Source organism: Staurois parvus, unplaced genomic scaffold (genome assembly GCF_062004578.1).
Source record: "Staurois parvus isolate SC_StPar_1 unplaced genomic scaffold, SC_StPar_1.0 ptg000282l, whole genome shotgun sequence".
NCBI lineage: Eukaryota > Metazoa > Chordata > Amphibia > Anura > Ranidae > Staurois > Staurois parvus.
The window spans coordinates 3,907,448-3,923,507 of record NW_028318078.1 but is presented as its reverse complement, the minus strand read 5'-3'; the positions used below and the strand labels follow the sequence as shown (position 1 = coordinate 3,923,507).

The 16,060-nt window shown below is 43.2% G+C and overlaps 1 protein-coding gene across 3 annotated transcripts in view; it reads right to left on the bottom strand.

The window, feature by feature from the left end:
* The window catches only part of CACNA2D3 (calcium voltage-gated channel auxiliary subunit alpha2delta 3), a 1,248,789-nt gene that overhangs the window by 639,557 nt on the left and 593,172 nt on the right, over positions 1–16,060 (bottom strand). The gene's annotated exons all lie outside the window — the stretch shown is intronic.

The following is a 16,060-nucleotide window of genomic DNA, read 5'->3' as shown; positions in this document are numbered from 1 at the left end:
AAGCTGCCACTTTATATAGACCATGATGAATAAATGAACACACAACACATAATGAATATAGTGTCATAGTGGCGCTAAATGAATAATAAAGTGATAAAGTAAATACCACAAAATCAATGTGAACAATGAAACAAATTAAACATCAGTGATTGACATGCTAAAAAATTAATTTCAATTATAGCGATCAAAAGTCCATAAAAAACATAATATAGTGATCCAAAGTCCATAAACTCAATTCTTTTCCGTCACCACGTGCTTTAGTCTGATACCCAAGTGCTTCACAGAAATCCCCCACATGGATGTACACTCACCACAGATAATTGCCTTCCACTCTCGTGGTTGGCAGACAAGCTTCCTGGGATAATCTTCCCAGTTATAGATGGTGCTTAGACATTGCATAATAAAGAAACTCCACTGCCACAAGATATACCATGTAAAACATAAACAGAGAGACAATCCAGTGGTATAGTATAAAAACCGAGATCCTTTAATTTAGTGAATGGACATTACTCACAAGCAAACGAGTAAAACAAGCCCAAATAATTTGACCATGGATAAGCCTGAAGTGATCATAGACCAGGTGCTCTTACCACCTCTGATTTGTTGGTAACTGACGCTGTCGCGTCACTTCCGGTTATGGTCCACGTCACTTTCAGGTGCAGCAACATCACCATCTGACGCGTTTCGTCACTTACGACTTACTCATAGGGGTCTCATAGGTAGCACGTCAATCATGGATGTTTAATTTGTTTCATTGTTCACATTTATTTTGTGGTATCTACTTTATCACTTTATTATTCATTTAGCGCCACTATAACACTATGTTCATTATGTGGTGTGTGTTCATTTAGCAACATTTGTTAGCCACTTGCCAGAAACATATGAGGGTTGTACCAAAAGTAAAGCAAAATTGGGCATAACCTTTTTTATCAACTTACAGAGATTGTATACATTTCATATGTTGGTAGAGTAACTCTACCTCTATAGAAACTCTTCTTCGTTTTCTTTTTCATTGTAGGTAAATAATGGATTCCTAGCAGAAGCAACATGTTATCCTTGAGTTCTTGACAAAGGAGGGGTACAGGCTGTCCGACATCCATAGAAGGCTACAGAATGTTTACAGAGATTACACCTGTAACACACTGCACTAGTACTGATTGCAGGATGTTAATTAACCACAGATGGCAGTGTTTTGCGGTTCAGTTATTCAGACTTTATTGAAGCAAAGCCTTGTTGAACTTGTGTGCTGGTAGCAGGACTTCTGCATTCAGACAGGGAGTGAACAAACTACATTTCCCAGAAGAGCATATATATTGAGAAGCCTGGGAACTTTACCGGAAGGAAGTAGATAGTGAAAGATGGAGGACTTGTGTGTGGAGAAGGCCATGCAGGACTTGAGGATCCAGGCTGGATTGGGCTGTTTCATGGAGAAGGAAAGAAGGATTGCAGACTGCTGGTATCGCTGACAAGCAGGACAGTAAAGCCTGCAGGCAGGTGGATCATAGTACTTCCATCTGCATTGCTTTTTAACAGAAGGATCAAGAGAACACGGGGACCCTCCAACAGAGAGACTACTGCTCACGCTGCAAATACTACAAACTAGTTCACTGTCCTTAAGGGTTTAACCTCTGCTGAAGGCTGCTTCCACCCCTTTCTTCAATTTTAGCCAACTCTTGCCTTATTCTTTTGTGTTAAAGAGACCTTACACAGTTTCAACACCACTCAAAATGAATCCTTCTGTTGCCGTGCCATCTTGAGGAAAACTTGCTCTTACACAAAAAAGGATCTTAACCTTAATGTGCACCAGCTAGGGCCTCATCAAGCTCAAAGAAGATTTGCCACCATTCTTTAATGAGATACAAAGGGGACATTATTGCTTATAAAAAAAATATTAATCTCAAGCATTAAACCCAGTTCCCAGCTATTGAGAACCCAAAAGTGAGTTAGCCTAGCATCTTGATAGTTCACTTCAGCTCACTTGGGGTGAGATATCTTAAAAGCTGGAATTGATGTTTAAATTCTGATCCTGCAGGACATTTGGGTTTACTTAAAGTGATACCATGCTCTATTATTTTATTAAACCTTTTAGAGAGTTTAATTTCTTTGCACATCTATTGTCATTCTTTTTTTATGCTTGTACTCCCTATACTCTGACCTTAGTACTATCTGAATAATTGTTCACCTTAAACTGTGGGTTTATTTTATGATTCAAAGCCAGGGAGTCCCTCTGGTCAAGGCTTCATGGTGGTATCAGCAGGAGTGGTACTTCCAAAACAGGCTCAGAACAGACAGGGAACCCAAAATACCCAGCGGCTCTTAAGGGGGTAGAACTACACACCATTGACAGGAGCAATGTCTTATCATTGGTGACTCTTGTCAATGGTGTCATCTCCGTAAACATTCTGTAGCCTTCTGTGGATGTCGGACAGCCTGTAGCCCTCCTTCATCAAGAACTCAGTGATATCATGTTCCTTCTGTTTGGAATTCATTATTTACTTGCAATGAAAAAGAAGAAGAGTTACTATAGAGAAAGAATTACTCTACCAACAGGTGAAATTTGAACTATCTATCTAAATTCATACAAAAGTTTTTTCCCCTTTTGCATTACTTTTGGTACGGCCCTCATATTTATATACAGTGTAACTCTAGTCAAAGCTTTTTTTAGTTTTAGACTAAGTGGGAAAGACCCAAAGCTCCCTCAGGTTTGTAAATTACCTGTCACCAAAATTAGGGATAATCCCACCTTTGACAGTTATCATCAGAACAGGTGTCTCTACTGGAAAAATGTGGGTATCCCTTCACTTTTTCTACCAGTGACAATCATCACCAAGACAAATCGTGCGTCTAGATCCCATTATCAAAGGCAGTCAGCAATAAGAAGCCAAAATCAGGGAAAGCAGTTTTGACTGTAGTTCTATATTAAAGCGATACTAAAGGTTCTTATTTATTTTGTAAAATAACAAACATTTTTATACTTACCTGCTCTGTGTAGTGGTTTTGTACAGAGCAGCCTGGATCCTCCTCTTCTTGGGGCTCCCTACCGGCACTCCTGGCTCCTTCTTTTCTGTCGGGTGCTCCCAGCGGGCACCCGCTGCTCTGTTTGTCCATTCACATATGGAGCCGCAGCTTGGCCACGCCCCCTCTCTCCTCATTGACTGACTGACTGTGAATGACAGAATCGGGAGCCAATGGCTCCCGCTTGCTATCTCAGCCGATGAGGAGGCAGAGACCCGTGACAGCTGATGCTGTCGTGACCATCAGTCACTGGCTCTCTGTTCTGCTCTCCAGGAATCAATGGTGCGCAGGGCTGTGGAGGGGGCAGGAGTGGCTGGCTCAAGTTCTCAGCGGTTCGATGAGAGGCTGAGCCAGTTGCCGGTCTAGGATTCTGGTGGGATTTTGACCATATGGTCGGGATCGTTTTAGATCCTGGACTGGCTCTGTGACATTAGCTGAAAGCAGGTTTTAGCCCACTGTTGGCTGAAAATGGGTCACAGAAGTGCAGAATGAACTGCACTGCTGTGATCCATAGGAGAAATAAGCTACAGGCTGCTTGATGGTGTATGCAGAGCCTGACTCTCATTCCTGGGGATGTCCGGAGCTGTGAAGGTGAGTGTCTTTCTCTCTGTTGCTGGGGTTGTGTATGTGTATTAGTGGAATGCTCTCTCGGATGGGGGGGCAAGGGTGTTGTGGGTCACTGTCAGGCTCTCTCGGGGGGGGTGTAGGGGATCTGGTGTTGGTTGACGTCAGGCTCTCTCCTCCGGGCAGGGGGGGGGCATCTGATTTTTGTGTTGCCTAGGGCAGCAAAAAACATACTGTAAATAAACCACTGCTTGCATGCAGGACTAGAGTTGTGTCTCCTTACACTGTGTGCATCAATGGAAACACACATTCTCATAGCCTAGGATGACAAGCACTCCCCTGCTTCTCCCCCTCCCTTCTCCAAGTTTACAGACTGGCTGGAGACTGCACTGTCCACTGTTAGCCCCTTTCCTGTGAAGACCAGAAGTTCGGGGAAGCAGCACTGAGACAGCAGGAATCAAGAGCATTGAAAGCTGTCAATTGCAGGTGCTAGGGTATGAATTCTAACAGTTTACTGGGGAATGCTTATTTGTTTGTGCTCAGTATCATACAAAAAAAACAGTCAAGGTTTAATACTACTTTAAAGTATAGTCAAAAGCTTTTTTTTTTTTTTGTTCGATTAGAATGTAGAAGTCATATGACACTGGTGGTTTTGTAGCAGTAGAGACTGCTCACTTATGAAGTCGATATAATTTTCTAGGGAATCAGTAACTTTTCATATCAGTGGCAAGATCTACTGCTACATTTGCTCTGCATTCACTTCTATGGCTTAGCTACAAATCAGTAAAGCAAAGGGATTTGTAACAGTGAACACTAATATAATGATGTAGAATAAGTTAGACCTGTAGCTGTGAAACATTGCTTCTTAGTGACAAATCACCAGTAATTATAGCAGTTACATCGCTAGCTACAAATGGCTGTTAGCATTAGCAATTTTCAGCAGCAAATAATAACTTCTACAAAATCATCAGTGTAACATGGCCCTCAAAACCTGTCAGATTTTTCTATTGCTGTCTGTGTTCTGAAGAAAATCATCTTCTCTATTTATCCTTATGACTACTGTTACCTAGACAAAAACTGATGGGAAATCCCAAATTTTGCAGTTGTCACCAGAATAGGTGGTAAGGGGAAATTCTTTTAGTGGGAATATGCGTTTTGGTGACAACTGTCTAAGAGGGGATTTCCCCTCACCTTGTAGCCATATCAGGGGCGGACTGACTATTTGAGCACTTGGGCACTGCCTGAGGGCCCAGGGTCAGTAGGGGGCCCCATGAGATGCCCTTGATACATTTCACAGGCTTTTTTGGGTGTGGTTTGAGTGTTGGCGAGGACACAGGGGCCCCATAATTTCCTATTGCCCGGGGGCCCCATGAGTTGTCAGTCCGCCCCTGAGCCATATACTATCATTGCCTGTTGCATACCCTTGCCATAGTTTACCCTTGCCAAGTTAGGGCTTTTGGAGTTATGGGTTACTTGCAACAAAAACCTAGCAAAATGTCATCTGTAATGCTGTCTGTGGATCTTGTTGAGTTGAGTCCAGGGGCGGACTGACCATTTGGAAACTCGGGGAATTGCCCGGGGGCCCGGGGTCAGTAAGGGGCCCATGAGATGCTCCTGGTACCTTTTTCATAGGCTTTTTTGAGTTTGGGCAAGGGCACAGGGGCTCCATGATCCCCTATTGCCCGGGGGCCCCATGAGTTGTCAGTCCACCCCTGGTTGAGTTCCCATGTTCTCCATGCAGAGTGGGTCTCAGAAAGCTTGTGTTTTCCATAAGGCAACATTTGCAGCAGGACCCACTTCTATGCATGGTTAATTTTTTTAAAACATGGAGTCCTGCCTTAATTGCAGGTTTGTTGTCAGAGAGCTCACATACATGACTGCCCTGTCAGCTAAAAGTATGGATCACAAGTCTGCCTCAACAGAACTAGAAACCCTCATGCATATACAATTATTCACATATATGTTGTACAAGTGTATATTTCTGCATGCCTGGAGAACAGCTTTATAGTGTTACTAAACCCACAACAGTAAGATCAGTCTGTATATGCAGTAAAGCATGCTTGTTATGCTCACTGTGGAACCTAAGGGGTTAATCCTCTGCATTGTGTAAAAATGCAGTTTGATCCTGACTTCTCTGATTCTCCCCTTCTTTCAGCGTCCCCCTCGTATCTCCTGATAAGACATATCATGTGGAGACACTCTGTGCATGCTCAGTTTGGTGTGTATTGCTATTTTTTTGGGAGAGTGCATGTGATCAGCACATGGCCAATCAGCACTGTTCCGACAGAGGTCAGGGGTTCTGCATCCTCCTAGAGCAGAAAGAAAACTCCTGCTACAAGGTTTAACTACAGTAGGGCTCTGCTGAACACTGATAGAAGTCACAAGACTGCTGTGTACTGTTGATGAGAATAGGTATTTTGCAGTTTATGTTTACTAAAATAATTGCACTTCCATATTCTGTGTAATGTGGGAGATCAGATATAGTGAATGCGGGGTTCGGGGTTTAATAACACTTTAACCACCCGCCATATAGTGAAATGACAGGCGCAAGGCAGTTCTCTTGTTCTGGGAGGACGTCATATGATGTCGTCCCATTCTAACCGCGCATGTGTGGCTCCGGGAGTGCGCAGCACGGCGAACGGTGGTGCGGATCACCGATCAACGGAAAGAGACGAAGATGTTGGTTCGGTCATGTGATCAGCTGTGTCCAATCACAGCTGATCTCATGTAAATATGCAAATGCAGGTTATCGGCATTTCTCTCCTCACGAGTTGTCACGCTGACAGAGGAGACGAGAGGAGAGCCGGTAATCGGCATCCCTCAGAGGGGACTTCTACACTGATCATCAGGGCACTGATGATCAGTGTGTCCTCATGATCTGTAGCCCCAGCAGTGCCACCTGTCAGTGTCCATCAGTGCCAGCTGTCATTGTCCATCAATGCCACCTGCCAGTCCCCTTCAGTGCCACATCAATGCCACATATCAGTGCCTACCAGTGCACATCAATGCCACATATCAGTGCCCACCTGAGCTGCCTTTCAGTGTCACCCATCAGTGCCAGTCAGTGCCACCTATCAATGCCAGACAGTGCCACCTATCAGTGCTGCCAGTCAGTGCCACCTGTCAGTGCCGCCTATCAATGTGCATCAGTGCCGCCTATCAGTGCCCATCAGTGCTGCCTATCAGTGCCACTAAACAGTGCCAGTCAGTGCCACCTAACAGTGCCAGTCAGTGTCGCCTATCAGTGCTGCTTATCAGTGCCATATATGAGTGCTGCCTTTCAGTGCCCATCAGTGATGCCTGTCAATGCCCATCAGTGCCACCTACCAGTGCCTCCTCATCAGTGCCCATCAGTGCCACCTATCAGTGTCCATCAGTACAGCCTATCAGTGCCCATCACTGCACCCTCATTAGCGCACAACAGTGAAGGAGAAAAATCACTTATTTACAAAATTTTATAACAATAAAACTAAGAAAAAACATTTTTTTTTCAAAATTTTCAGTGGTTTTTGGTTTGTTTAAGAAAAAATAAAAAACCCAGAGGTGACTAAATACCACCAAAATAAAGCTCTATCTGTCACAAAAAAATAATAACAATTTCATATGGGTACAGTGTTGCATGACCGCGCAATTGTCATTCAAAGTGTGACCGCGCTGAAAGCTGGAAATTGGCCTGGGCAGGAAGGGGGTATAAGTGCCCTGTAGGCAACTGGTTAAGCTATAGTTCCCTTTAAGTGCAATGTTTGATTTAAATCCAGCAGCAAATAGAACAGTTTAATGTTCTTGCTGACCTACTAAACATAGCTCATACAGCAAAATACTCCCATAGACACAAGGCAAGCAGAGGCTTAGCTTATCTACATAGGAATGGAAGTCATAAAAAGCATTAAGCTCTTTAAGCAAATAATATTTCACTAAACCAAATTCAAAACAACAACTGTATAATTAAGCAGTGCACTTGTGGCAAGTATTAAGGCTGCAGCTCTGTGATTAACAATAAATGAAAAATGTCAGTGAAAAATAAAATTGTCATTCATCAGGAAAGGAATTTTCCTACATATTTAGCAAATGGTTACAAAGTGTGCAAGTGGTCTTAGCCACTTGCCTTCCAGAAAATTTACCCCCCTTCCCAACCAGACCATTATTTGGGATACGGCGCTGCATTACTTTAACTGAAAATTGCGTGGTCATGCAATGCTTTACATGAATGAAATTTGAGTCATTTTTTCACACAAATAGAGCGTTTTTTGGTGGTATTTGGTCACCTCTGCATTTTTTATTTTTGCGTTATAAACAAAAAAAGACTGCCGATTTGGAAAAAAAAAACAATACTTTTGACTTTTTGCTTTAGAACATATCCAATAAAAAACATTTAATTTCTTCATAAATTTAAGCCAAAATGTATTCTGCTATATGTCTTTGCAAAAAAAATCCCAATAAGTGTATTAATAATTGGTTTATGTGAAAGTTATAGAGTCTACAAATGGTGGTATATATACTTGAATTTTCATCTATTTATTTTTTTATACTGTTTTTTAGACTTATAGCGGGACTGCAGGACTGCGGCAGGCATTCTGACACTGGGAACTAATTGCCACTGACATCTTCAGTGACACTAATACAGTGATCAGTACTAATAAAAAGAACTGGCAGTGTACTAATGACAGTGGGCGGAAGGCTTAACACCTGGGACAATCAAAGGGTTAACTGTGTTAGGGAGTGTTTTATTGTGTATTATGTGCTGTTTTACTAAGCTGACCTGCTGCTTTCTATCTCTCTTCTGTGCAGAGAGATAGAAAGTAGCACATCCATGCTGACAAGCGAGAGACCTATGTTGTTTACACACAGATCTCTCCCCTCTCAGTTTTGCCGACAATCACCGATTTCCGTGCGGGAATCGCCAGCCAGGACCCAGTGATTGACATTCTCAGCAGCCAATAGCAGCATGACAGGGCGGCACGTGTGCGCCCCTTACCCTGCAATGCATGTATATTTACGTGATTTTGCACAGCACAGCCTCCCTGTAGCAGTACATCTTCTATGGGGCATCTGGAAAGTGGTTAAAGTGTTACTAAACCCACAACAATAAAATCAGCCTGTATATGCAGTAAGGCATGCTTGTTATACTCAGTGTGGAACCTTAGGGGTTAATCCTCTGCATTGTGTAAAAACAATGTTTGATCCTGTCTTCTCTGATCCTCCCCTTCTTCTACTATCCCCAATCTATCTGCTGATAGAACAGAGCCTGGGGGGGGGGGCAAGCTGCACTTGCTCAGTTTGGTGTGTATTATTAGAGAGTTTTTCATGGGAAAGTGCATTTGGTCAGCACCGGGCCAATCAGCACTGTCGATAGACAGGGTCGGTGGTTATGCAGCCTCATAGGACAATCAGGGGAGAATGAAAACTCCTCCTACAAGCTTTAACCAGTGCTCTGTTGGACACTGATAGCAGTTTATATTTACTAAAATAATTGCATTTCCATGTTGTGTGTACTGTGGGAGACCAGATAGAGTGAATGCAGGGTCCTGGGTTTAGTAACACTTTAACAGACTGCTTAGGTTGGTCATACACTGATAGATTTTGGAGCGCAGATGGACAAACTCCCCTTGTTGGACTATTGTATGCTTACAGCCAGTGGTGGCACTATTCAAATTTTAAGACCAACAGCACTGTTACTTCAGACACTTTTAGGTTCAGGTCACATTTTGCAGCGTATACTTGAATATTAATATAAGACCTCGCCCATGCTGCAGTAAAGTTCTACTTTAGGATTCAGAACGTAATCAATTATTCAAGAAAGACGGTGATCTCTATACATAATTAGCTATAACAGCATTGCATATTCATATAAGAGGAAATATAACCATACATAGTTGCAAAAGTAAGTATCCTTTAAAAAATATCACCAGTCTAAAAAGGCAAAATGTTGCATTTGTTTTAATTTAAATGAAAATATTGACTATGGAGACTATGATTTTTAATTCTTGATAAAAGAAGGCATGACTGCCCCCCCCCCAATCTAGACACTACCAGGACACCAAGCATTGGAGCTTCTATCAGTAACCAGAAACCAGCGCTCACATCTCTCTTGCTGCACTCAAAATATGGAATCCAGTTGGAGGTGCCGCCCTTGGTAGATCTGGGAATATTGATACTAGCAGCAAAAATCATGCATTACCATGATAATATGAAATTTATTAAAAAAACAAATGTATACTCACAAGCCAAAAAAATCATAAAAACAGAGACAAGCCAGTCGTGAACAGCATAAGTCCTCGGGTAAATTGCTAACACGTTTCGGGAGTCGAACTCCCTTCCTCAGAGCAATAGATGAAAACACAATGCATAAGAAAGATTGTTATATATAGGACTAAATCGAAGTGAGAACCACGGCCACTCCACCTTTGTGCAAAAAGGGGGCAGGATCCTGCAAGTAATGCCCAAAAAAGGGCGGGAGGTCCCCAAACATATAGCGAGTAACTTTTTTAAGTGAGAGACTTTGACTGTAATGTGGCAATCAATAAATAATCAATAAACCTAGAAAAAGCAATAGCAATGGTAAGGGCAAAAAATAGCAACAAATGGCAATAAAAAGTGCTTACCAGATGGACTGATCTAGAACGCATGGGAAATAATCTATTATGAATGAGCATAAATGTAACATTAGGTTTGTGCTTAATTTTTTTTTTTTACGGTTTTGTCATTTAAAGGAGCTCATCGATCTTTTTGCATTTTATATATATTACCATTGCTATTGCTATTTCTAAGTTTATACGTTTATTGATTATTTATTGATTGCCACATTACAGTCAAAGTCTCTCACTTGGAAAAGTTACTCACTATATGTTTGGGGACGCCCCCCCCCCCCATTTTTTGGGCGTTACTTGCTGGATCCCGCCCCCCCCCTTTTTGCATAGAGGGGGAGTGGCCAGGGTTCTCACTTCCATTTAGTCCTATATATAAGAATCTTTCTTATGAATTGTGTTCTCATCTATTGCTCTGAGAAAGGGAGTTTGACACCCGAAACGTGTTAGCACATTACCCGAGGACTTATAATGTCCACGACTGGCATCCTTTGACTCCTTGTCTCTGTTTTTATCATTTTTTTTGGCTTGTGAGTTTGCATTTGTTTTTTTAATAAATGTCATATTATCACGGTAATGCACGAGTAGAGTGCACCCTGTTTTGTTCTTTTCTGCTTATGTGAGCTTCTATCCACATAGTAAAAGGGTAGCAAGTGTGGCACATTGATATTAGCTCACAAGCCTTTCAACACTGAAATGGTATTTCAAAAAAGCATTGGCTCAGTGCTGAGGGACTAATGCTTTTTAGCCCCACCATTATCTCAAGAAGTAATGATGGCATGGGAGACTAGACTAGAAGCACTGGGAAGAAGACACTATGACACTAAGGTCTATGAAGGCTTATTGCACAGATGCAGCCAGTGGTAAACAGAATTTTGGTTGAAGAGGATAAAAATAAGAAGCACTGAAGTATTGAGATAAGTAAGCAGCTGGAGTAGTGGGTTTAGTGTAGTTTAGCTCAGATCTAGGTATGTGCACTTTGTCTGAAATTACATTTGATCTTTAAATGACCAGTGAATCTATAACAGATGTGCCTACTGCTGAACATTGCCTCTATCTGTATTGATATAGACTTCCAGATGCCAAGGACATTGCCATACCCTGGCACCTTACCCCAGAACTCCAGTAAAGTGCCCCAAGTCTCAAGCTTGTGCCACAGCTTCCTAAGGTGGGTACTCGTGCATAAAGACATCCTTGTGTACTCTTCAACCTCTATTAAAGAGTATTAAAAGCTTCTTGTTTGGAGTTAATGATCAAATAGCAGGAAGACAAAATGTCTCTTTACCTATGGGATAAATACTCAGGGTACTAATGAAGAAAAAAGGAAACTGTAGAAAAAAAGTGAGAGAGAAAACAATGAGAACACAAAGGAACATGAGCCCTGTTCACTGTGGCACTTTGCAACTTTTCTCCATCACTGTCCTCAAAGGTGTTCTGATTAAGAAGGCCATTTGAAATCCCTGAAACCTATTGGTATTTTACTGTATTTACTCTATACAAAAATAGATGAGCTTGATTTGCATATAATACTTTTTGAACTGATATAGATGAATCAGAGTGACTTGCGAGCCACAGGTGTGATAATTACTAGAGGATCGCAAACATGAAACACATAACTACAACTGTGTTGGAAATATCTACAAATATATGTTGCACTCCTAAATACTTCTCAATAAATAATAATTAAAGTATTACCATTAAATTAATTCAAATTATGATACAAATAACTAATAAAAGTGTATAAATACCAAAAAAATTTTAAATAGATAATTTCAACTAATCAATCTCCTCCAAATAAATATCAAAATAATTCCACATGAAATACTCCTCTAAAAAATATTTTACCAAGTGCTCATAAATCATCTATTAGTGACATGATGTCATAAATCAATAGATGATTTATGAGCACTTGGTAAAATATTTTTTAGAGGAGTATTTCATGTGGAATTATTTTGATATTTATTTGGAGGAGATTGATTAGTTGAAATTATCTATTTAAAATTTTTTTGGTATTTATACACTTTTATTAGTTATTTGTATCATAATTTGAATTAATTTAATGGTAATAATTTAATTATTATTTATTGAGAAGTATTTAGGAGTGCAACATATATTTGTAGATACTTTTTGAACTAACACTTTTTTCCTTTTTTTTTTGGACACTAATAAACACTGTGCCAGAAGCCCCATGTGTAAATTTCAGTCTTCACAGGACTGAGATTGAGCTCTGCAGTCACTTTTGCAGCAGTTGTTTTCTTATTTCAGGTCACAATCCTGTGCTATGTTCTTTAGTCTCTTTCGGTCAGCTGACCATGTCTACCGCACTTATGCTTATCAGACTATGTTTCCCTGAAACTGTATATGTTGTCATAACCTTTGATACTGTACCTCGTGACACAGCAAATAAACTGACAACTTCATTCAAAGAGATACCAGATAAGCGGGAACCAATAATTTGCCCTCTTTGAAGCTCAGTAAACTCTGATATGAATCTGTATTATTATCAGCGCACACAGTGAATGATGAAAGTGATACTTCCCACCTGTTAGCTAGGTGCCTCATCACATAGCAAAAGCAAAGGAATGTTACATCACTTCGGCTTTCAATGCAGAACATGGTATTACTTTCACACCTCCAAATCATGTAGTGTTTCCATTTTTTTGTCTAACCTCTGTATGTATATTTTCTGGATAATTTACTGAACCAATGAAAGGGAATGTGTTTCCTGTGTGCCCTTCAGGTATCAATTTTAGTGCTTATTAAACAGGTCTGCACTAAAATGGAATCACGCATGTGATGTTGTAAAAAAACATGATTACTGTTTTTCAATTGAAGGATTACCATTTTGTACAGTGTGGCTCCCGGGCGCCAAACAGGAGGACACTGCGTTATCTGTTTGATTCCAATTCCCTTTTCTACTGAAGGGTAACAGACAGCTTTGCAACATAATGTCCCTCCTCATTATATCTTGCAGGAATAAAAATATGAAATGCTCAGCGTACTGTAGGAACATATCAAATAAAATGCTCAAATTTGTTTTGTGTACAGAATTGTATCCAAAATGGCTTTCACGCACTATGAATTTTAATGAAACTGCTTTTTTCTCCCCCCACTCACTGGCAAGCAGATGCTGGTAGGTGACAGTGAAGAAATGATGACTTAATGGCGTGTTTTTTCCACTCCTGCTCTTACAAAGAGATTCTTCTCATCAATTTTATTCCTGACTTTCCGTTGTTCTTTGAAATGGATGTTCCGCTAAAGTAGAGATCAGTTGCACTCTTCAGTTTCCATTCGCGTACATCTAACATAAATAGAGATGAGCGAAGAAATGAAAAATTCGATTCGACTGATTCGGCGAATTCGTGGACAATATTCGATTCGAGTCGAATAAATTCGCTGTGAATTTAACTTAAAAAAGGGTGTTTCTAGGCTTCAGAGAGACTTAATATTAGTGCAGAACACTGTACCTTTAATTTAAATGCCCTTGGAGTCTGCTGGGGAAGAGAAATAATACTGTCAGTCAGTATGACATGCAGATGAGTGCCGTCGATCTTAGAATCACCGCACACTTCACTCATTTGGGCAGTCACGGGGCCAAAACCAGAGTGTGGAGCCACAGTGTGGCGGTGGAGGCAGCAGCAATGGGAGGCCATACAGCACCCTATGACAAAAATGGAAACCACCAGCAGTGTGAGGAGACCTGAAAGTGGCACATGGCAGAGTGTGGCGATAGAGACAGCAGCAATGGGAGGCCGTACAGGGACCCATGACACACTCTGGACCTGGCAGCAGCATGAGGAGGCGGTACAGGGGCCCATGACAGATTACGGGCCTGGCAGCAGCATGAGGAGTCGGTACAGGGGCCCATGGCAGATTACGGGCCTGGCAGCAGCAATGGGAGGCCGTACAGGGACCCATGACACACTCTGGACCTGGCAGCAGCATGGGGAGGCGGTACAGGGGCCCATGACAGATTACGGGCCTGGCAGCAGCATGAGGAGTCGGTACGGGGGCCCATGACACACTCTGGACCTGGCAGCAGCATGAGGAGGCGGTACAGGGGCGCATGACAGATTACGAGCCTGGCAGCAGCAACTTGGACAGGAGGACGTTCAGCTTCTGCACCGTCGGGTGCGTGCTCGCAAACTGTTGTCTCTTGGAAACGGATTCCAAGAAAGACTGCTGACGGAATCCGTGAAGAGGAGTAGCAGGAGAAGGAGCATCTGAACGAGCGGAATATGCCAACAAGCGACAACAGTGGCCCATGACAGATTACGGGCCTGGCAGCAGCATGAGGAGTCGGTACGGGGGCCCATGGCAGATTACGGGCCTGGCAGCAGCTATGGGAGGCCCGTAATCTGCCAGCACCCTATGACAAAAAATGGAACCCACCAGCAGTGTGAGGAGACCTGAAAGTGGCACATGGCAGAGTGTGGCGATGGAGACAGCAGCAATGGGAGGCCGTACAGGGACCCATGAGAGACTCTGGACCTGGCAGCAGCATGAGGAGGCGGTATAGGGGCCCATGGCAGATTAGGGGCCTGGCAGCAGCTATGGGAGGCCCGTAATCTGCCAGCACCCTATGACAAAAAATGGAACACACCAGCAGTGTGAGGAGACCTGAAAGTGGCACATGGCAGAGTGTGGCGATGGAGGCAGCAGCAATGGGAGGCCGTACAGGGACCCATGAGAGACTCTGGACTTGGCAGCAGCATGAGGAGGCGGTATAGGGGCCCATGGCAGATTAGGGGCCTGGCAGCAGCTATGGGAGGCCCGTAATCTGCCAGCACCCTATGACAAAAAATGGAACACACCAGCAGTGTGAGGAGACCTGAAAGTGGCACATGTTTGGGGCATGATTCATGGCGGATTTAGTCAGTTGTGTCAGGAACTGGTGGTTTGAAATCCAGACTAATCCACGCCTGATTCATTTTCACAAACGTCAGTCTCTCCACACTTTGGGTGGACAGTCGTGTCCTCCGCGGAGTTGCAATACCTCCTGCCGCACTAAACACGCGCTCCGATGCCACGCTACTGGCCGGGCATGACAGCCTTTCAAGGGCAAATTCAGCTAGTTGGGGCCAAAGGTCAAGTTTCGTTGCCCAGTAGTCAAGGGGATTGTCTACCTCGGTTGGCAGGGTGCTGTCCAAGTAGGCCTAAGCCTGTTGTTTGAGGTCCTGCTCCAGGTCCACCTGATGCTGCTGCTGCTGCTGCGGCTGGTTAGTAGTTTCCTCACTGCGCTGGTGAAGAAAGCTACTCATCATCGACTGCAGACTGAGGCAGCCGCTGCTGGTGGAGCTGCCACTGCTCCTACCACCCCACCCCTCCCCTGCTGCCATGGCAGCGGAACACGAGCGCACAGGGCCCACAGTGTCTGAGGATGGACGTTGGCGCAGACAGGCAGAGACCAGCTGACTACATAGGTGTTTTTTATAGTACGTTATTTTGGCCTCCCTCTCAGCAGGTGTGAAAAAGGCCACCATTTTTGAACGGTAGCGAGGGTCCAACAAGGTGGACAGCCAAAAGTCATCCCTCTGTCTGATGGTTATTATTCGGCTGTCGCTACGCAAGCAACCGAGCATGCTATGGGCCATTTGTGCCAAGGAATGCGAGGGACTCCCTGCCTCCATCTCCACAGCATACTGCCACGGTGCGTCTAGGTCCTCTGTCTCCTCTTCCTCCTCCTCTACCAGATGCTCCTGCTCCTCCACTCCTGTCCGCTGAGTGGAAAAACCACCCATTTCACTCAATAATTCCTGAGCACCAATGTCCTCCTCTACCTCCTCCTCTTCTTCCAGTCCTGCCCCCACAGGGGCCATGTGGCGTTGAGATCTGTGCGCCACGTCTACCGCACCCTGACCAGCCATTGTTAACAGCATTTGTTCCAGGACGTGCAA